At 44.5% G+C, this 23,962-nt stretch overlaps 1 long non-coding RNA gene across 1 annotated transcript in view; it reads right to left on the reverse strand.

Moving 5' to 3' along the window:
- Nucleotides 1-3,684: 3,684 nt before the first annotated feature.
- The window catches only part of LOC119865451, a 37,831-nt gene continuing 17,553 nt past the window's right edge, over nucleotides 3,685-23,962 (reverse strand). Inside the window, exon 2 of the long non-coding RNA XR_005377281.1 lies at nucleotides 3,685-6,479. This is a non-coding gene — a long non-coding RNA (uncharacterized LOC119865451). The remainder of the gene's footprint in view (nucleotides 6,480-23,962) is intronic.

Raw genomic sequence — 23,962 nt, forward strand, 5'->3', positions numbered from 1 at the left:
CATTCCCTCTCCTTTCTCCTTCCTAGTGCTTGCTAACAAATTTCTTGAGAAATAGAGTGAATTCCCTTCTGTGTCCTCGCTCTCACCTCCAATTTCCTATAATGTGGTTTCTATCTTCAGCTGCTTTATTGACACAGCACATTTAGACATCAAAAATGACTTCCTGGGCAGCCTGGGGAGCTCAGCAGTTTAGCACCTGCCTTCTGCCCAGGGCGTGATCCTGGAGACCCAGGATCGAGTCCGGCGTCGGGCTCCCTGCATGGAGCCTGTGTCTCCCTCTGCCTGTGTCTCTGCCTCTCTTTCTGTATGACTCTCATGAATAAATAAATAAAATCTTTTTAAAAAATGACTTCCTAATCACCAAATCCAATGTGCTTTATCCATTCTTTCTCCTTCTTCTTCTCCCCACCTCCATGTCTAATCAGTTGCCAACTTACACATTCTGTCTCCTGCAAGTCTCTAGTGGTTGGTTCCTCCTTCTTGCTCCTACCACATCTCTCCTGCAACCACTCCGATATACACCATCCTTTCTGACCTGGAGTTTGCTTTCCTATTTCTAACTATTGAAATGCTATCCATGATTTAAAACCTGTCAAGAATGCCCATGGACTGAAGGTCAGGGCTGCCTTCCTCATCTGTGAATTCGGGGTATACACCTATTACTACTACCATCTCAAGGTCAGTAGACTGACGCCTAGTGTGTTAACCAGTATAAGGGGAGGCCCCCTCAGAAATACCACTTTAGCAAGCAAAAGCATCGTCTTAGGAAGAGAAATCTGCTGTGGGACATCCACACACTGAGATAACTCACTGTGGATTAAGAATCATGTGGATTGTGGATTCCCACGTCTGCGTAGTTTATTACCCTCATGCCCAAAACATTCTTTCATCCCAACATGTAGCTGAGTTTGAAGAATATCTCGGAGTCTCAAACACTCCAAAAGATTTCCAAATAATGAAAGTTTTTTGCTAACACTACTGCTTAAAAATTGAAGACAGGGGCACCTGGCTGGCTCAGTATAGAGCACACAACTCTTGATCTCAGGGTCATGAGTTCAAGCTATGTTGGCCATGGAAACTACTTTAAAGAAATTACTTAGAAGTTGAAGACAAAGTCTAACTGGCTTAGCATGGCACCATAGACAGCTGGAATGAATATAATTAAGCATTGATTACCACATGGAAAAAGACTCCTTAAGAGTCAGATTGTTTCTGTATACTATTTCTGTTTTGGCCACTGATTTGCCTCATGACTATTCTGTAAAGTAAGTGGAACCAAAGTGGCAAAAGCATTGGAATTGGCACTATGGCAATTCTTCAGTATAAACAAGTTTATACAATCTAGCTTTGCAAGCCTGAGGATAGTCTGATAAAAAAAAAAAATGAGGTGGTCCTTAACTAAAACCATGTTTTTATTATTGAGGAATTTTTATGCTTTGGCAATGAATTATTCAATGCCCAAAATAGCATAATGAAGAAAAGGTGAACATTTTTTAAAGATACCTACATTCGGCATATCCTATAACGGTGACCCTTTAGCTATCAAGTAACTCTGTAAAGCACAAAGTTATTAGAGGATATCATTATGATATTCACCTTGTAATCATTATTTCTATCCTGAAAATGATTTAAAATTCTTAGTAATAATCTGTAGACATTTAAACAGATAAAAATTACCCCCCAAAGCCACAATTAGAATTACTCATTTTGTAACATTAAAACTCTTAAGCATAAGAAAAAAAATCAGAGGATACTTGGAAAAACTTAAATTAGCTGATCAAACTAAAGGGAGGCAAACCGGAAGAGACTCTTAAATATAGAGAACAAATAAAAGGTTGCTGGGAAGTGGGGGAGATGGGGTAACTGGATGAGGGGCATTAAGGAGGGCACTTGATGGAATGAGTCCTGGGTATTACACGCAACCAATGAATCACTAATTCTACCCCTGAAACTAACACTACTCTATATGTGAACTAACCTGAATTTAAATAAAACCTTGAAAGAAAAATAAAGAATGAGATATGCTGCTCCTCTCCATCTTCCTTTTATTAGATCATACTTGGCAATCAGCCTACAAAATTAATCGTATCTAAGTTTCTGCAGAACAAAAAAAATAGAAAGGAAAGCTTTTTATGGAAAGGGGAAGAAGAATTTAAAATGGCATGAGCTTTGACAAATTCTGAAAATGGAGTCTATATAGAGAAATGTGAGTATTTCGAGATGGCAAAAATGTGTGTGTCAAGGCCGTGTCAGATCCCAAGTCATAAATGTCACCCACCGGGAAGAGCACTCATGAGCCACAATACCCCGGCACCCCCCCAACCCCACACACAGCGTTGGAGAGCCACTGGGATGTGAGAGGAACATAGGCTTAGGGTCAGCCGGTCCGGGTTAAACCTCGGCTCTGTAACTGACTGGCTGCGTGGCCTCGCGTGGGAGCTCAGGCTTCTCACTCGCCAGGAGGAGTTAATATCAACCTCAGAAGTTGGGTGCTAGAATTAAATGAGATAATGTATGAGGCACCTGACACAATATCCTTTCCTTCTTGGAAAAGTGATGGAGCTGCAGCCTGACCGATGACAGGTCCAGCATTAGAGGGTTAATAAGGAGCAGTTATTCTAAGCTGCTGGTTCAGGGATAGGCATCCTGTCCCAGACAGCCCATCAGCCCCACTAATGGGATTTAAAACAGTTGCTGCCTCCTCCTCAGTCCTGTAATGATTTCTGGACAGCCAGAGAGGCCCATTATCTGCAGTCCCCACTTCTACTCTGTCTGGCGATAATGACTCCCTAGCACAGTGGCAGGGCCGCGGTCTTCCACTTCCTGCTGCACCACCGTGCAAAGGACCCTTGCTGAAGTCGAAGACAAACTGTCATCCCACCACGGAAGCTGGTAGTCTGAAATGCTGCCCACCAAATGCCACAAGAGCTCCTGGAGAGGTGTCCTCTAAGGGAAGGGTACCCTCTCCGGGGTTTCCTGGGACAATGTGAATATGATAGATGATAGCATTCCCGTTAGAAAGTGAGACCCCAGCATCCCCAGAGGACTCTGAGGTTGATGCCGAAGTACCACAACCTCCCCAGCCAGTGTCTGACTTGCTCTCTCATCCCGCTCAGTTCTTATAAGATGCCTGCAGAGCCCAAGGCCAAAAATAAATAAATAAATAAATATAAATTTTAAAAAATTAAAAAACTAATGTGCAAAAATGCCACAAAACTCTGATTTAAAAATCAATATCCAGATACAATAATTAACTTAGGTTCCCATTAACATTTTTTCTCTATTCTTTGTATCCCTTATCTTACTGTTTTTATCTTGTTATGTAAAAGTCACCTCAAATCTGGCTTAGTAGTAGGCAAGATAGAAATCCTGAATAAATAAAACAAATAGCATAATAAATCAAAGGCTTCTACCAGGCTTAAGCAGATCCCCCAAATACTCTTGACATTAATCATGAAAGAAAACTCTCACCCAAATTAAGGAAGATATAACATGCTCATTCTATGATTTGATTTGTCAAATTCATGCAAATGTAGGATTCCAAATGAAAACAAAAGGTTGTACTTGGTTTTGGTTATAAAATGGATGCAAGTGAATTTTTAAAAACTGATCTGAAAGCAGAAGAAAAATTCTCCCCTATTTTTTTTTAGCTACCTAAAATAAATTCCTCAACTGACAGTTTAATTCAGGTAGATATCAAGTTTATTAAATATTATCGTTCACTTTAATGAAGAAACCTGTGAAGTTTAAAAACATTCATCAGATAAAACTGAAAACTCCATCAAATGCTGATTGAGTTTAAGTGTACATTGTTATAACCATTTTGGAAAGTAATCTGGCATTACATTTTAAGTGCCTGAAAAGGTTCATTCCTATTATTACATTTCTGGGAATCTATCCTAAAGAAATAATCCCAAATTCAGGAGGAAATTCTGCAGAAAGATATAATAGGGGAAAAAATGGAAGCGAACTATAAAAATGTCCTATTGTAGAGAAATAGTTACATAAATTATGGCATGCCTCCATGATGAAAGAGCATTAATCATTAAAATATTTTTAGTGACACAAGAAATGATAACTGAAAATAAGCAGAATTTAAAGTGTACATACAGTGTAAGATCAACCATGTAAAATGGAGAGAAGTATTAAAAAATGCTACTAATTTTTTGAGAGCTATATTTTTTATTTTAATTTTGAGAGCTATATTTTTTCAAAATTTTCAAGTTGCCCATATTAGTATGTCTTATATTTATAATCTGGAAAAATAATATATCTTATCTGTGAAAAATAAATAAATGGGGTTAATTTGCAAAAGAAAGAAAAATACTTTTCACTGAGTGACATAACCTATGCAACCTTGGTTACCAGGATCCAGAAGAGGAGTGGCGGAGCAGAGAAGAGGGAAGTAAGCCAGGAGCATAAAGGGACTGGTTGGAAAGACCACCCAGCTGGAGGGCTGGCCTCAAAGTGGATTGTCAGTTCCAAATCACTGGGTCCCACAGGGCAGGGTGAACTGAAGTGCAAGCCAGAGGGTCTGATTTGGTTAGTAGAGCTGCAGCATTGCTCAGAACCAAGCCATGACCAGAAAATAAATCAAACAATTAAAACTGACTAGAAATGACACAAATTATAGAATTAGTAGACAAAAACATTAAAAGTTATTGTAAGTATGTTCTTCTGTGTGTTCCAGAACCTAAAAGAAAGATTAAACATGTTAAATAGACATGTGGAAAATATAAAAAGGCTCAAGTCAAACTAGAGATCAAAACTATAATGTCTAAAAAGAATAATAGTGGGATGGGGTTAAGAGTACATTAGACATTTGGGGGGAGGGGGAAAGATTGGTGAACTTGAAGACATAGCAATAGAAACTGTCCAACATGAAACTCAGAGAGAAAATTTAAAAAAAAAAAAAAGTGAACACACCCTTAGTAGGCTGTGGAACAATGTTAAGTGGCCTAATACACATGTAATTGACATCCCCCAAAACAAGGAAAGAGAATAGAAGACAGAAAAAAAAATTACCTGAATAAATCTAAATAAATAATGACCAAATTCTTTCAAATTTGATAAAAAATATAAACATTCATATCCAAGTAGTTTAAAAGCAGTTCAGCAAACCCTAGCACTAGAAAATTGAAGAAAACTATACCAAGACATATCATATTTAAATTGTTTAAAACCACTAATAAAGAGGAAAAAATTTTAAGAATCCAGCAGAAAAAAAGATATGTTACATACATGGGAACAAAGATAAGGGAGATAGCAGATTTCTTGTTGGAAGTAAACCAAAAGACAATGGAGCAATATCTTCTTTATATTTTTAAGTCAACCTAGAATCCTATACATGGCAAACATATCTTTAAAAATAGAGAACAAATAAAGACTTTTTCAGACACGTAAAAGCTGAAAGCATTTATCACCAGCAGTCCTTCAGGCAGAAGGATAATGATACCACATGGATCTACACAAAGGAAAGAGGAGCACCAGTTTCATAAGGGTTAGCATAAAAGATCTTTTTTTCTTATTTCTAAATCTATTTATAAGATAATTGGCTATTTAAAGCAAAAATGGTAGCAATGTATTGTTAGGTTATTACATATGTAAAAATAAAATGTATGATATAAACAGCACAAAGTCCAGGATGGGAGAAATGTAAGTACATTGTTGAGAAGTTTTTATACACTAAATAAAGTCCAGCATCCAATATGGGCAGTGTGACACCTCTAGCTTATCACTATAAACCCTAAGGCAACTAAAATAATTCAAAGTTATTAAGTTAATGAGCCCACGAGAAAGTTAAAATGGATTCATTAAAAATATTCAACCCAAATGGAGGCAAATAAAGACAATAGAGGAGAATGAAGAACAGATGAGAAAATAGAAACCAAAAACAAGATGGTAAATTTAAACCCAACTGTAGCAATAATCATATTAAACATAAATGGTCTAAATAACCCAATTAAAAAATAGCTATTGTTAGACTGGATTAAAAAAACACAACTGTCAAATATAAAGACACAACTAGGTTAAAAGTTAAAGGATCGGTGAAAATATACTACCCTAGCATGGATTTTAAAAAGTTAGAGTGGCTGCATTAATAACAGACATAGTAAATATTCTTTCTTTTTTGAGCAGAGAGGATCACCAGTTGCAAAGGGAGTCATTTCACCACATTTGTCTCAGATGGCTCCAGCAACCCCCTCGTGGTCTGGTTTGAACACCCTGTGCAGGTAGAGCAGGACACCTTCTACACAGCCAGGGCCGTTCTGGATGGCAGTGAGCTCAGCTACATTGGGCAGGAAGACATGACAGTGCAGCATGGGACGGCGACCTTCCAGTTCAGTGCTTCTCAGTCGGCACCAATGGGACTAGGGTCCAGGTTAGGCAGATTCCCTGAGCTCATCTTCTACCCCTGAGGTGCCATGGAGTAGCATGGACGAGGCACCAGGACGAAGCCTTTCTCTGCAGCCAGTCACCTGGAAGGGAAGTGTAAGAGACAGCTACCTTTTATCCCCTTTCTGGCATCTTTAAAGGCTTCACTTACTTGGGGGCAAAAAAAAAAAAAGGATCATTTCATACTGATAAAAGGGTCATGTCATCAACAGGATATAACAAGCCTAACTGCTTATATACCTAATGACAAGCTTCAAAATGTATGAAGCAAAAACTGATCAAATTGCAAGAACTAAACAAATCAACAATTGTAGACAAAGATCTCAACATTCTCTGTCAATACTTGATAGAATAAGTAGGAAATCAGTAAGGATACAGAAGACTCAAAACAGGATATCAACCAACTTGACATAACTGAAAATTGTAGACTGTACCCAACACCAACAGGATTATTTTCAAGTGCACATGGAACATTTACCAAGAGAGACCATAATCTGAGCCATAAATCAAGTCTCGATTAATTTAAAAAGATCCAAATCATACGAAGTATGTCCCCTGAACAAAATAGAATTAGAAATAGAATTAAATTAAAATTAAGACAGAAAATCCCAAATATTTTGGAAACTAAATAGCACACTTTCAATAAACAATGGATCAAAGAAGAAATAAAAGAAGTTAGAAAGTATTTTGAAGTAAGTGAAAATGAAATCACAACATATCAAAATCTGTGAAATACAAGCTAACACGATAACTGGAGGGAAGTTTCAAGCACTAAATACTTGTATTAGAAGAAAATAAAGCCTCTAATTAATGATCTTATCTTCTACCATAAGAAACTAGAAAGAGAACAGCAAATTAAACCCGAAGTGATCAGAAGAAAGCAAATCAAGATCAGAACACAAATCAATGAAATAGAATAGAGAAAAATTAACAAAATGAAAACCAGTTCTTTCAGGAAATTAATAAAATCAATAAACCTCTATCTATACTGATTGGGGTGGGGGAGGAAGACCTAAACAAACTACCAATATCAGAAATGAGTGAGATGATATCATTACAGATTTCGCAGATATTAAAAAGATAGTTTAAAAACGTTATAAATGGCTTTATATTAATACATTTGACAACTTAGATGAAATAATCAAATTTCTTGAAAGATACAAACTACCAGAGCTCACTCAAGAAGAAAGAATCTATTTTTTTAATAGATAGTCCTATATCTAGAAATTGAATTTGCAGTGAAAAATCTTCCCACAGAAAAACTTCAGGCTTAAATAGCTTTACTGATGAATTTTACCAAACATTTATGAAAGAAATAATACCAATTTTATATAAGCTTGTCAAGAAATTTAGAAATCAGGAGAAAGTTCCCAACTCAATTTATCAGGCCAGAATTACTATGATACAAAAACCATACAAACACAATTCAAAGAAAGCAAAGTACAAACTCATATCACTCATAAACATAAAATTCATGACAAGATTTTACTAAATTCTTGATAAAATTTAACAAATCAAACCCAACAACATATAAAAATATAATACACCATAACTGAGTTTTATCCTAAGATTGTTTGATTTCATATTCAAACAATCAATTAATATAATTGGCCATATTAACAGACTAAAAAACTAAAACCCACATGATCTCAAAAGATGCAGAAAAAATATTTAACCAAATCTAGCATCCACTCATTATAAAATCTCTCAGAAAACTTGGGTTAGAAAGGAACAATCTAATGAAGAGCATTTATAGTGAACATCTAGTTAATGATGAATATCTGAATGTTTTCCCTCTAAAATCAGAACATGGCAAGGAAGAAGTAAAACTATTTTTATTAGCAGATTACATAATAATTCATGTAGAAAATCCTGCAGAACCTATGAACAAGGTCAATATAAGAAAAACAGGTATAGGGGCACCTCGGTGGCTCAGCGGTTGAGCATCTGCCTTTGGCTCAGGCCGTGACCCCGGGGTCCCGGGATCTAGTCCCACGTCCGGCTCCCCACAGGGAGCCTGCTTCTCCCTCTGCCTCTGTCTCTCTCATGAATAAATAAATAAAATCTTTTAAAAATTTGTATTTCTATCACAACAAACAAATGGAAATTAACATTTTTTAAAACAGTATCGTTTACAATAATACAGAAAATATGAAATACTTGACGAAAAGAGATATATGAGATTTATACACTGAAAATCACAAGACATGGCTTAGAGAAATTAAAGAAGTCTTAAGTCTATGGACAGATACCACATGTTTATGTATGAGCAAGGCTCAATATCCTCAAGCTGTCATTTTTTTCCCAAACTGATCTACAGATTCAATGTAATTCCACTCAAAATCCCAGTAGGCTTTTGTGTAGAAATTGCCAAGCTTATTCTAAAATTTATATAGAAGTGGAAAGAGCCTAAAATAGGCAAAAACAAAAACAAAAACAAAAATAAACAAAAAACAAACTTTGAAAAGGAGGCACGAAGGTGAAGAACTTATGCAACCTGACTTCCAGAGTCCAGAATTAGACCTACATATATACCCAATTCGTTTTTAAAATATTTTTATTTGAATACAGTATAACACTGTACATTGAGTGTTACAAATAACACTCAATGTTACATTAGCTTCCGGTGATTGAGCATCTCTCTACACTGCACTTTATGCCCATAACAAGTGTAGCTCCCATCGGTCACCTCACAATGCTATTACAACCCGTCTTTTTTTTTCTTTTTTTTGGTTTGTTTAGTTTCACATATCTTTATTTCCTACAAAACAAAACAAAACTTAGACCCATCTCATAGAATACACTTATTCAAGGTTTTGACAGCGTACAAAATTAAAATCTGGGCGTTTAATCCAACATTTCACATAAGTGTTATCTTGTCAGGCAATTTCTTTCCTTTAGTAAGTAAAATTTTAAAGTGTATATTATTCTGGAAGCAAATCATCTCCTAATTCTTCATCAGCAAGATCATCCTCGTCGATTGTCAATTCTTTTTTTGGCTGCAGTTTTTGGTCTTTCTATTTGAGGGCCAAGTGGATCCACATAGGAGGAGGCGTCTATTTCTTTGTTACTGCTACTTTCATAAGGTTCGTTTGTTCCAGGTAAAGCTCGGAGTTTGGCACTTAGCCGTTCACCTTACTACTGGCACCACAGCTCTGGCCACGATCACTGGCGGCGCTGCCCTCTCCTCTGCTGCGGGGCCCTCACTGCCATCTCTGCCAGACATTCCCTATGCCGTGCCTTTATTCCCATGACTTCATTCCATAACTGAAGGCCTGTATCCCCTACTCCTCTTCATGTATTTTCTCCATTCCCTTACTTCTTGCAACCATCAGTTTGTTATCTGTATTTATAGGTCTGATTCTATTTTTTTATAATTAATTAATTTTTTGACAAAGATATAAAAGCAATTCAGCCAGCGGAGGATAGGGCAATAAACAATTGGATACTTATATGCAAAAAAAGATACTTAGATTCATACCTCATACCAGTACAAAAACCAACGCAGAGTGGATTGTAAACGTAAATGTAAAATCTAAAACTATAAAAACTCTAGAACAATCTATAGGGGAGAACTTTTGTGACCTTGGTTTAGGCAAAGATTTCTTAGCTACGATAGCAGATACGTGATTCACAAAAGAACAAATTAATAAGCTAAATTTTATTAAAATTAAGAACTTTCGCCCTAAGAAAGACACTGTTAAAGAATGAAAAGACAAGCCATGAGCTAGAAGAAAGCATTTGCAAATCACAGATCTGCTAGAGAACTGACACCAAGAGAATATAAAGAATTCTCAAAGTTCAATACTAAGAAAACAACTATTTAATAGGCAAATGATTTAAACAGACACTTCAACAAAAAGATGCATAAATGGCACATGAAAAGATAGTTAACATTGTTAGTCATTAGAGAAATAAGCATTAAAACCACAAAAAAGATGACACTATATATCTATTAGAATATATAAAATTAAAACTGTCAGAATGGCTAATGTTAACAACCCAAGAAACAACAGGTGTTGGTGAGGAGGCGGAGAAAGGGGAGCCCTCTTGCACTGTTGGTGGGGATGCCAACTGGTGCAGCCACTCTGGAAAACAGTATAGACGTTCTTCGAAAAGTTGAAAATAGAGCTACCCTACCAGCTAGCAATTGCACTACTAGGTATTTATCCAAAGGATACAAAAATACAGATTAAAGGGACACATGCCCCCCCCCCGTGTTGATAGTAGAATTACCAACAACAGCCAAACTATGGAAAGAACGCAAATGTCCACTGACAGATGAGTGGATAAAGAAGATGTGGTGTGTCTATACAATGGACTATTACTCAGCCATCAAAAGGAATGAAATCTTGCCATTTGTAATGACATGGATGGAGCTAGAGTGTATCACGTTAGGTGAAATAAGTCAATTATGATTTCACTCACATGTGGAATTTAAGAAACAAAGCAGACGAATATAAGAGGGGAGGAGGGAGAGCGAAATAAACCATAAGGGATTTTTTATGAGAACCAACTGAAGGAAGGGCAGCCTGGGAGGCTCAGTGGTTGAGCATCTGCCCGGCGTGACCCCAGAGTCATGGGATCGAGTCCCACGTCGGGCTCCCTGCATGGAGCCTGCTTCTCCCTCTGCCTCTGTCTCTGCCTCTCTCTGTGTCTCTCATGAATAAATAAATAACATCTTTAAAAAAAAGAAAGAGAGAGAAGAAACCGAGGGTTAACTGAGGGAGGCAGGTGAGGAACGGGCTTGAATGGGTGATGGGTATTATGGAGGGCACCTGTGTTGAACATTGGGCGTCACAAGTAAGTGATGAATCACTAAATTCTACTCCTGGAAACAATATTACATTATATGTTAATAACTCACTAGAATTTAAATGAAAATTTGAAAAGAAAAAAAGTGGGAAAAAAATTGACAATATCAAGAGTTGGCAAAGGTTTGGAGCAACTGGAATTCTCATACATTGATGGTGGGAATGTAACATGGTACAATAATTTTGGAAAGGGGTTTGCCAGTTTCTTAAAAAGCTAAAGGTGAATCTGGCATGTGACCCAGCCATTTGAATATTGTAGGCAAATGCTCAAGAAATACGAAAACATGTCCAAAGACTCGTGTGTGACGTTCATAGCAAACTTTATTTGTATTAACCAATAATTGGGAACAAACCGGATCCCCATTATCAGGCGACTAGATAAACAAATCGTGGTTATGTCTGTACAGTGGAATAGTAGTAGCAATAAACAGAATGAACTGCTACTATGCAAAGCAGCGTGGATGAATCTCAAATGAATGGAAAAAGCCAAAAAATAAATACATAATACCTGATTCAATTCATTCAAGATATTAGAAAATAAAAAATAAATCTATGGTTACAGGAAACAGAGGCGGTCTTGGGATGGAGCGGGGCGCAGGGAGAGGTGGGAAGGAAAATCACAAAGAAGCAGAAGGAAGGCTTGGTTGGTGGTAGATGCGTGCATTGTCCCGGTCGTAGTGGCCACCGGGGGACACGTATGTCAAAGATCATCGAATTATACTGTCACCGAGGGCAGCTTGTTGTACAGCAATTACGCTTCGGCGAAGGTTCTTATTTAAAGTCAAAACTTGGAATATACCCAAAAAAGACAAATCAGGCGAGGTGCTTGCTATAGGTGTGGGAGGAGAGAGTTTTGAGGAAACCCAAAAATGTCATAAAGGGAATGAGGACGTCAGAGGACACGCCCCAGAAGCCGGGCCCCCACCAGCCGGCTTTACCTACTGAGCGCCTGGCCTGAGAGCCGCGTGTGCCGTCGATGGATGAATCCAAACAATCAAGTTCAATTAAACATCGTACTTAGCAACAGTGATATTTTTTTAGGCCCAGTTGAATTCCTTCAGCATTGAAAGCCACGGGGATTTGCACGACTGTTAAATCCCATAGAAAACCTAGAATGATGACACTAACCAAAGGGAAGGATTTGCGACCACACCCGGATGAAAAAGTGATTACACGCTCAGCTCCAAAAAGGCAAGGGGTGGCTTGGCTGGCTTTTCCACCAGCTTTTCAAAAGCACAGAATTGTTGACACTCGTGTAAATACGGAAGAAAGAAAGGACGAGGCGAGAGCGCACAATGAAAACGATTGGGAGGTCGACTTTATTTCACAGCAGGAGGACTGGAAATCACAGGCCGTCTGAAAGGTAACCGCAAGAGCGTACGTAAAATTTAAACTTTCAGCTACGTCTGAAACCCATGAAGCTGCAATCAGATCTACTATTGGCAAGCCACAAGTACTTTGTGTGACACGGGGACAGAGGCAAAACAATCCTTCAAAATTGGAATACGAGGCCTGGCTGCTGATGTAATGGTGAACAATGATTAAACTATCAATCAAACAGATTTTTTAAATATGTTGCGTGTCATAGCTAGAGATCTCAAATCCAGGACAAAATCTGGTGTGAGTTACAACAGAGATGAATTGGGTGGTCTTCTAGTACACAGAGGATCACAAAATCAGCATAATGTGGAAATCAGTTCAAGGACTCTCTTCTTCATCTCAGTTCGTGAAGATTCCAAATTAATAAAAGCAATGTTACAGATTTATGAGCCATGGCCCTGCAAAGTGTTTTATGCTCTTTTCCAAGTTATTTACCATGTTTCAAAGCAAAATCATTTAATATGAACTCCATCCTCTAACTGTACCTAAATATCTTTACTTCTTAAACAATTGAATTTGTGGTTATTTTTTCCAGATGCACAGCACTTCCAAAAAAAAAAAAAAAAAAAAAAAACACCGAAATTACAAAACAAAAAACCCTGGGTAAATTTCATCCCTGAACCATCTGGAAAGCCGGAAGAAACGGGGTTGGTCTCAGTGCCAGCTCTCTCCGGAGCCTATTTTATGCTCCCCCGTATCCAGTTGAATATCCCTCCCTATACGGGAACATTTAATTGAAATATTACGAGCTCCCATGTGATCACTGCCTCCTCAAGTTTGTTTCTGGGGAAAAAACTCTTTCTCTGCACTTGAAGGTTGTGGGCAGCTTATCAGAAAATGAAAGCACAGTGTGATCCTCTCTCCGTGACCACCGCCGGAAACCAAATCTGAATTTCTTGCCCGAACATCAGATCCGCCTGGCCTCAGTGCCTGCGAGGAAGGGGGCTTTCTCCTTCTGAAATCTGACCCCCGTTTCTTACCAGGCACCCTGTTTCAGCGCGCAGGACACCGAAAGGCCTTTTACAAGCAGACAAGATGTGTAGCAGGAATCAACGTAGTGGAGAGCAAGTATTAATACCACTGTGTGGTTAGAACCTCCAGAAACTTCCATCCGCCTCCCGAGCATTTTGCACTCAGTGTCAGGTGTCGGCATTCAGTGCTCACAGAGGGAAAGGAACAAAACTTGGTCCTCACCTCAAGGGACTCAGATTCTAGTGAAACAGGAAAACCGAAGTTTCTGTGGATGGTTGCGGAGTTCCACGAGAAGGAAAGAGGTTTAGGGGTTCGCATACCCCATCTCCTCTGAAGCCTCTGTAATCCTCGGGGAGGATTCTGTCCTGGCCTCCAGTTATGTCTCCAACTTTAATCCCCGCTTTTCCGGGCGCCTGGTGGGCTCAGTGGTGGAGCACCCGCCTCCGGCCCAGGCCATGACCCCAGGGTCCCAGGATCGAGTCTCGCATCAGGTCCTCGCAGGGAGCCTGCTTCTCCCTCTGCCTGTGACTCGGCCTCTCTCTATGTGTCTCATGGATAAATAAATAAAATATTTTTTAGAAACTACTCCCTTTTAGTCGACATCTACTCACCTCTCCTCACCTGAAGACAATGATTACAGCTTCGAATGTTCCAGTGTGGTTCTCAGACCCACAGCAGAGCGCGCGCCCTGCTCCAGGTGCGGGAGGCCGCCTGGGCGCCCCGGCGCAGCTGGGTCCCAGCCCCAAAGCACTGCGGCCTCCCCCGGCCTCCGCTCCTCGAAGGGCCCAAGGGACCTCCCAGGCCGCAGCACCCAGCCCCCCCCCCCCCCACCAGGCTCCAGAGGCCGGTACTCTCCGGGCTCCCGGCTCCTGCTGCGCCTGCAGGGGTGCAGCCCTGCGCTCTCCTCTCCCAGTTCCTTGTACATTAGTCCTAACCCTTCTTTCAGAAACCAGGTGCTCTAATAAGACTCAGAGCACAGTAAATGCTGAAAAAATATAGGTTAATCCTATTTTATGTGGAAATTGAGGTCAAGTGAAGACTATAATTTTTCCAAGGTCACAGGGCTTAACAATCAATGCACATTCATAACGACCATTTATCAAGTACCAGTACGCCGAGTCCTATGTTACTCAACATTAAGGTAAAAATAGATTCTGGGTTCGCTAGCTTTCGAGCAAGCATCTACGTCGTATGCTGTACTCAAATCTACCATATTATTAAGAGAATACATTTTTTTTGTTGAGTATATATTTTGTGCCAAGAGTTGTATATCAGCCATTTCACTTAATCTCCATAAAACCATCTGTAGTAAATATTATTACCATTCCTCGAAAAGGTCAAAGAATTTGTTCATATGCTCATTGCATGAAATTGAGGCAAGATTCTTTTTTTTTTGTAAGATTTTATTTATTTATTCATGAGAGATGCAGGGAGAGGCAGAGACACGGGCAGAGGGAGAGGCAGGCTTCCTGCGGGGAGCCCCATGTGGGACTCGATCCGGGACCCTGGGGTCATGCCCTGAGCGAAAGGCAGATGCTCCACCGCTGAGCCACCAGGCGCCCCTGAGCCGAGATTCTAACCTAGATCTGTCTGGCTTCAAATCTTTCGCTCTTCACCACTCTGCACCATCTCTGAATTACAAAAACAACAACAAAAAAAAACAAGTCCAATCCTACATGGATTCATTCATTAAGAAGACGCGTGGGAGATTAGGTCAGGCAATCCGCATTGCCCTGAGCTCGTTCCCAGGTCCCCGTCATGTAGCACAAACCCCAGAGTGGAGTTTTCCATGACATTTAACTCTGGGGATGTGGAACCTACAGTCATCTAGGGTAAGCGTGTGAAAATCCTGTAGTCAGCCCCTGAGCGGTCCAGGCTGGGCGGGTGATGCGCACCTGGGGACTGTACCTTGTTGAGAGAGAGAGAGAGAGAGAGGGAGCGGGTGCACGGGGGGGTGGCAGCGGGAGGGAGAGAGCAGGTCTCAGCAGGCCCCACACCGAGTGAGCAGCGCGCGGGGCCTGCATCCCAGGACCCTGAGATCCCGACCTCGGCCTAAACCAGGCGTCAGCCACCACCCCCTCCGGCGCCCCAAAAGTGCACTTGCTGCAGCTCCAGGCCCACACCCCGCGGTGCAGGCTTTCCGTGGTTCTACTAGAGTGTGCACCTGTGTGCACGTGTGTGCGCGCGCGTGGTGGTGGGTTTGTTTTGTTCATGAACTGGTGTCGCATCCTCTAGATTCAGCCTGAGGAGCTCGTTCCTGTCCTGGTCCTGGGGGGAGATCCGTGCCCCCCGCCCCCGCGGCCTGTACCCGCGCGGGACGGTCTGCAGGAGGACCACGTCGTCCACGCGCGCATCTTACTAATGCGACCGGCAGCTCTTTCCTCGTGCGCTGTCGACCGTGCCCGGGGTGGGACCCGCGCGCCTCCCGACGCCCCGCACCTGCCGCACCTGCCGCACCTGCCGCACCTGCCGGCGGACCCGCTCAGCCCCCCCGCCCGGCCCGGCTCCAGCCTCCTCCCGCACCGGCGCTCCTGCGTCCTCGCGGCTGGGGGGAGCTCGGCCGCTCCTCCGGGCCCCCCGCCCCCCGGACCCCCCCCGGACCCCCCCGCGCCCCCCGCCCGCGGCCCCGCAGCTGCCCCCGTCGCCCTCCGCGCCCCACGCGCCGGCGCTCGCGACCTGCCCCGTTGTCCCTCTTGTCCTTTATGGACCTGAAGGTCGCAGAGGCCCTGTCGCTTACGTATCTCGGGGCGGGGCGGGGACCAGACCCCGCAGCCAAGAGCTTCGTGCCCCGCCGCTTCCGCTGCCCCGCGGAGGGTGCCCCCGGGGGACCCCACTGGGTGACCTGTGTGTGACCTGCCAGGAGACCCGCCGTGTCACCCGTGTGTGACCTGCTGTGTGACCCGCCGTGTGACCCGCCGTGTGACCAGACGTGCGACCCGCCGTGCGACCCACCGTGTGACCCGTGTGTGACCCGTTTGTAACCCGTTTGTGACCCGTGTGTGACCCGTGTGCGACCCACCGTGTGACCCGTGTGTGACCCACCGTGCGACCATGTGTGACCCGTGTGTGACCCGTGTGTGACCCACCGTGCGACCCGCCATGCGACCCGCCGTGTGACCCGTGTGTGACCTGGGAGCGACCCACCTTGTGACCCGTGTGTGATCCGTGTGTAACCCACCGTGCAACCTGCTGTGCGACCCATGTGTGACCCGTGTGTGACCCGTGTGTGACCCGCCGTGTGACCTGTGTGTGATCCGTGTGTGACCCACAGTGCGACCCGCCGTGCGACCCATGTGTGACCCATTTGTGACCCGTGCAACCCGCCGTGCGACCCGCCGTGCGACCCACCGTGCGACCCGCTGTGTTACCCGTGTGTGACCGCCGTGCGACCCATGTGTGACCCGTTTGTGACCCATTTGTGACCCATGTGTGACCCGTGTGCGACCCACCGTGTGACTCGTGTGTGACCCGCCGTGCGACCCGTGTGTGACCCGTTTGTGACCCGTGTGTGACCCACCGTGCGACCCACCGTGCGACCCACCAGGCGACCCGCCGTGCGACCCGCCGTGTGACCCGTGTGTGACCCACCGTGCGACTGTGTGTGACCCGTGTGTGACCCACCGTGTGACCTGGGTGCGACCCACCATGTGACCCGTGTGTGATCCGTGTGTGACCCACCGTGCAACCCGCCGTGTGACCCGTGTGTGACCCGTGCGCGACCCGCCGTGTGACCTGTGCGTGACCCGCCTCCAGGGCCCGCGTGCACCTCCGGGGCCCGGGGCACACGCCTCTCCCAATGCTTGGCCAGGACCCGCTTTCTTCTCCGGAAGATCCTGCGGCCGAGACGGAGGGGGGGGCACCCCGAGAGCGGGGCAGGCCCCCCGGGGGCAGCACCCCCGTAGAGGCGGGTCGGGGGCTGACGGCGGGGCCTCCACCTGCAGGGCAGCGGCCTGGTCCCCTCCGACCCCGCCCGGCCCCGATTTTACCCATAAGAACCCCGGGGCCGTCGGGGAACCAGCACCACGGCCTCACCGCACACCCGAGGCCTGGGCCCCGCGCCCCACCCAGGCCACTCGCGGTGGGGAGCACAGGCCGGCCTGCGGCGGGGATGGGCCGTCGTCCCCATCACAGCACTCATACACCCGAGCATGCTTTAACGGAAACCACGTTGCATTTTCAAAAACCTGTTACCCCCTCTCGGAAGACCCTTGGGGAGACCTCGCACCTACTGTGCCCGAGCTCCCCATGGCAGAGGACCTGGGAGGGGGCCGGCCTCAAGCTCAATAGAACATTCCTACAGTAGGCACAAGTTTTGCAGACTTGTATGCATTTATGAATTTGTGAAAACAGCGAATAGTCATTTAAAAACTAACCCACTCGGGATCCCTGGGTGGCACAGTGGTTTGGTGCCTGCCTTTGGCCCAGGGCACGATCCTGGAGACCCAGGATCGAATCCCATGTCGGGCTCCCGGTGCATGGAGCCTGCTTCTCTCTCTGCCTGTGTCTCAGCCTCTCTCCTCTCTCTGTGTGACCATCATAAATAAATAAAAATTATAAAAAAAAAGAAGACTGATAAATCAGTGACCCATACCTCTGAAACTAGTGATATATGTTAACTAATTGAGTTTAAATTTAGAAAAAAAAAAAAAAAAAAACTAACCCACTCGTTCTTTTTTTAAAGATTTTATTTATCCATGAGAGACACAGAGGCAGAGGGAGAAGCAGGCTCCCTATGGGGAGCCTGACGCGGGACTCGATCCCGGGACCCTGGGGTCATGCCCTGAGCCGAGGGCAGGCGCTCAGCCGCAGAGCCCCGGGGGGGGGGGGGGGGGTCCCGTAACGCACTGGTTCTGATGCACAACCAAGAAAGTAACACTTTCAGTCAAAAACAGAGGAAAGCCATGAAATGAGGAGATTGATTTTTCTAGTAGACTCATTTTTCTTATAAATAATAAAACAGTGTTGTTAATAATATTAAAAACTACTAACTGAGCATTCATCAGATGCCCAATAATGTTCTGGGAACCTCACGTGAGTTATGGAAGCAGCCCTGTGAGGTAGGTACTGTTGTTAACCCCATTTTCCGGGTCGGCTTAGCATCTTTGAGGTTACTGGGCTTGGAGGCAGAAAAGCTAGGATTCAAACTCGATAAATTTGCCCTTAACCTGTCACCAGCCACGTACCCACATAATTCTATTTTCTTTACAATTAATTCCCCACCCACATCCCCCATTTATTTCAGGAGCAGAACAGCCTGTTAAAAGGCAGGAAAATCATTCAAATACGACACTAAAAATAATTAAAAGCTAAAAAGTCAGATGACATATTTATTTGGTTTGTGCTTTGTGACATTTATTTTCAAATAGCATCATAACCACAAAATTAGACAGAAATGAGAGACAAAGACCCAGAGATGACTCCAAACAGATTCCTAAAAGCATTCATCTAAAAAAAAAAAAAAAAATCTAGTGCCTCAGATTTCCTTCCCAGCATTTCTGGGAGTATACATTAAGTACTTAAAAATTTAAAATGTTACTCTGCCTTAGAGAGATCATCTCTAGCTGTCATCTTTATTGACAAGTCGGGGGAGGGGGACTCCCAGTCCTGGAGGTAAGTCGGGAAGACACAGGCTCCCACACCGGCCCATCTCCGCGTCTGCGAGGAGGCCGGAGACGCCACGTCAGCCGGGCGGCAGCTCAGCTCCCCGGAGGCCCGGGGCGGCAGGGCAGGGGGAGGCCGGCAGGGCAGGGCGAGGCCGGCAGGGCAGGGGGTTGCCGGCAGGGCAGGGGGAGGCCGGCAGGGTAGGGCAGGGCGAGGCCGGCAGGGCAGGGGGAGGCCGGCAGGGTAGGGCAGGGCGAGGCCGGCAGGGCAGGGGGAGGCCGGCAGGGTAGGGCAGGGCGAGGCCGGCAGGGCAGCTGGGGCCCAGCGGGGCGGGCCTGGGGCACCGAATGCTAACGGAAACACACGGCCGCCGCCTGCCCTCCTAAGCCAAGCACGCAGAGTCCACTTTGTCCCCGCAAGGGTCCAGCCAGTCACCCTCTCCGGTCGGGTCCCATGCCCCGCGACGGTGGGAAGCCCACGCCTTCCCTGGGGATCTGGGGATCGGCCCGTGCCCAGACTCCTAGTGCCATAAACCCGCCTGGCACTCAGCCCCCTCCGCCCAGCCGCGTCAGCGTGAGGGTCATTTTGCCTTCCCCGGCCAGGTCCTCGTCGCACTACATCAACCTAGGCCTAGATCTCCATCCCCTTCCATCATTGCACACATGCACACACGCACGCGCTCGCACGCACGCAGGAAAACACTCCTGGCAAATGTGGCACCTGTGCCTGGAAGTCCGAGAACACTGAAAAAAGAATACGTCATACAAAAACTCACATTTTGTATCGGAAATCTCCATTCATAACAGTTCCTGGCCATTCTCTATGTCTCCTCCACCCTTCTCACGTCCTCGCTCCCTCACCAGCCAGTCAGGAGCAGACACACGTGTGCACTCTGTGGACGCACACGCACCCACACACAGTCCTCTCGCCTGGTGCAGAATGACTGCCCTCCCTGCACTTGCTCAACAGCGATTCCCTTGGAGTGACCGAGGCCAGGATTAGCACCATTGCAGAAGCCTTAAGTTCTTAGACGAAGACCACCCGGTCCTCTATTTCCAATACGGATGCTATGCGGTAGGATGGAAAGTTCTATTTACCGCATAGGTAAGCAGATACAATAATAAGCAAAGGGGTTCTCAGCTTTGCTGTTTTAATTCCCGCGTCGGGCGTGTTACCGAGCTGCGCCATATCCAAACTGCCTCTTGGAATTGCTCTCCTGCTTTCTAATTCCGTAGTACTTTCCAGAAACCACTGTGCAGGCCCTGGACTACCAACACTCTGCACGGACCCTCCTGTCTCCCCATCCAGCCCGGATGCTGCTGCCGGAATCACCTTCACAAATACCTGTTTCATAATCTCATTGTTTGGTTTAAGAACATGAAAGTTCCCTATTTCCAAATAGATTGTTTCTAATTAAGCCAACCTTCCTCTGACCATGTATCTAACCAGCCCCGTTCCTTTTCACTTTTCTCTACAAACCCGCATGCGGCCAAGCAAACCTATGTTCGGACCCCGGTCAGGAGGATTTACTTAGACTCGAAAGCCTGTTACTCGCATGTCGATTGCAGGTCTACACCATTGCGTCCCCTTCCCCATCCACACGCGGCGGCTGGCACTTCAGAATGAGTCCATTTCCTGTCCTGTAAGCATGTCCCTGTTTGATGCCCCCCAACTGGGACCACTGCCCATCCCTCGGTCCCTTTATTAGTGAAGGACTCGGTCATCCCTGAGTATTGATCTAAACAAACTAGCTCTTGAGTTGAGCGTGTGCTGTGCCCTACGCACTTGGCATTGGACACCAAATGAATTGGTTCATTCAATTCACCAAAAAATGTTAAATATGTGTATTATTATCCCAGTTAACACATCAGAAAACCGATGCATCGATAGAACATGGCACAATAAGGTGTTGAACCCTAGACAGAGTCCGTCACCTGTGCCTTAAGCACAATACTACAAAATTCTGAGTCAATTATGTAATCAACATCACAGAGTCATTGATGTCTGTAAAATCTGCTGATTCATCCGTACCATGAGCTACCCAAGGTAACCGGATGATTCCTTCTACCCTATTTGTTTTTATTCCTTGTCTTGTCTCTGTCGCTCTCTCTTGTGGATATTGGACTTAGAAGTAGGGCCATAGAAGGCAATCAAAGTGCAATGATGTAATATTTATTATTTTCATAGATAAAACTTGGTTACTGCTGTAGCCAATCTATCAGTACCAACTGTTCTCTAGTTCAACTGATTTTAAGAAGGACCAGTGAAAAGTAATAGTTTTATACCTAAAATTGCTTCAAGTTGTCCTCCAGAAGCCCTTTCCGGGCAGAATTGTTAGAAATTCTGCAAAATCAAATTCTTTCCAGACACCATAAGAATATCCTCTGCTCTTTTTCCTTATTTTCAATGAATAAAAAATAAGAAATGTAGCACTTCTATAGAATCAAATTTCTTTAGGAAAAAAAAAAACTGGAGAAAAATACTTCTAAAATATGTAAAAGTCAGTATTTGTTTCCAAAAATCCTAGGAGGAAGTAATCTGTCTTTCCTCCCCAGGCAAAAATGAGAGTCCATAACAACATTTAGATGATATACTTAAGTAAATATTGCCAGAATTTATTCTATAAAGAGTCAAATACCCCATTTCTGGAAGCCATTAGTGTTAGTGAGCCTTTACAGGTTGGCTTAGCCAACATATTGAATAGCCTTAAGGAACAGAATTAATCAAAGAAAGCAAAATCATATTTCTTCCTCAAAAATGTAATAGGAGAAAATTTGTAAAAGGGATAGAATAATCAAGGATTTATTTTATAATCGCCCCTTAAAAAGCCCACTCCCACTAACGCAAATTGTAAAACCCTCTGTAAAAAATGGGTATTTCATAGATGTGGGCTTTTAGTCTACCCATTCTTATTGGCTGCATAACGATACTTACACTCAATCTCCTGCTACCAACTAGAGAGGTAGGTTCAGGGATTTACTCTGGTGAATTTGTAATCCCTGCCTTGCAACTAGTCTACTCAGAAAAACACAAAGTAATTTTTATATTGCTCTTTGTTAAAGGGTATAAGAAGTCCACTGGCAGGAAAAACAGTTATGCAATACATTCTAGGGCATCCTTCAAAATGCATGCTGCTTTCACTTACCTATTTTTCAGCTCTTCTCCATAAGCAGAAAACTGGCAACAGTATTCGGAGATGCACTTATTTTTTTCAAAAACTGGATATAAAAAAAATGAACTAAAATGCCTTCATAGAAATTGTGTTTATTTTAGATTAATTTGTGGAATCTGGCTTATTCACTTAATTTTTCTTTAAGATTTATTTACTCATGAGAGACCCAGGGAGAGAGGCAGAGACCCAGGCAGAGGGAGCAGCAGGCTCCCTGCAGGGTGCCCGATGCGGGACTTGATCCCGGGACCCCAGGGTCACACCCTGAGCCCAAGGCCGACGCCCCACCGCGGAGCCTCCCAGGCGCCCCTGGCTTACTCACTTAAAACTGTAAAAACGTTTTTAGCCTCAGACTCTCTTGACTCACTTAAGGACTAACGTTAAAGACGTCCCGACAGCTTCGTGGGCCGAGAGGACTTTGCATCCTCCACCGTGAAAACAGAGTTTAAATATAAACACCAACCTTTGATAATGCTGATAAAAACCTGCTTTTGTGGATAGAATAATCAGTGGAACTTTGTGATTGCATTAAACTCGTATCAGAAAAGGGGATACTATTAATTCTCAAAATACTCGAACTTAAAAGATATGTAATACTACGTACAGGTAATGGGGGGGGGAGGGAGCAGACAAAAGGGAACGAGAGTGTGCATCCATCCGAATAGGTGTTGGTCACTTAGGGGAGGAGGAGGAGGAGGAGGGGGAGGAGGAAGGCGGCTCTGCGCCCTGAGCGGCCCAAGCTGGCAGCCTCCATCCCGAGTGTCCTGCTGTGGACGCCTGGGTCGCGGCCTTACCCTCACCCCGCTACGCAGAGGGCAGACGACAGCAGCCAGCTCTGGCTTGCATCTTCTACTTTTTTCGGATTCTTTGGAGCAAACAGTTTGAGAGGAAGGAAGAGGAACAGCCAAGGGGATAAAGTGGCAAATACTTCCTTCCCAGGAGAAAGATAAAATGTGTTCACTGTCCGTGTTACCGGCTTGGGTTTGGTATTTGCTTTCCTGCCAAAGACTCAAACTGAGATCAGTGGGAGAAGCTCCTCTTCCTAGAGAACAGGAATTTCTAAACAATACCAGGCAGGGCAGAAATCGGCCAACCTGAGACTCTGCACAAGGTAGGAAAAAGTGTCCCCTCCTGAGGAATAAATCACAAAAAGAGAACTTTTCTTAAAAGACAAATTAGAAAAATCCCCCAGTCCAGGTAGATTAGATAGATGGTCCTCGATTCCTCTGGACTGAAGTCACCCAGGGCTTGGACCCTCAGCCTGGACAGCACAAGTTTAGCCTCCACCGGCCGGGCGCTCCTGTGGGATGCACGGTCTACACAGCCACCTGCCGGGTGCTCCTGTGGGATGCACGGTCTACACAGCCACCTGCCGGGCGCTCCTGTGGGATGCACGGTCTACACAGCCACCTGCCGGGCGCTCCTGTGTGATGCACGGTCTACACAGCCACCCGCCGGGCGCTCCTGTGTGGTGCACGGTCTACACAACCACATGCCGAGTCCTGGGACACAGTCGGGCAAGTCAGTTTTGTTGAAAGGCTTCATGTCTGACCACCCCGGGAAACTCATTTACTCTCCTCTCGTTACAACCTTGACCCCAAGATCCAGCAGCACCTTTCAGGCCTTGGCA

This window comes from Canis lupus, chromosome 23 (assembly GCF_011100685.1).
Source record: "Canis lupus familiaris isolate Mischka breed German Shepherd chromosome 23, alternate assembly UU_Cfam_GSD_1.0, whole genome shotgun sequence".
Lineage (NCBI taxonomy): Eukaryota > Metazoa > Chordata > Mammalia > Carnivora > Canidae > Canis > Canis lupus.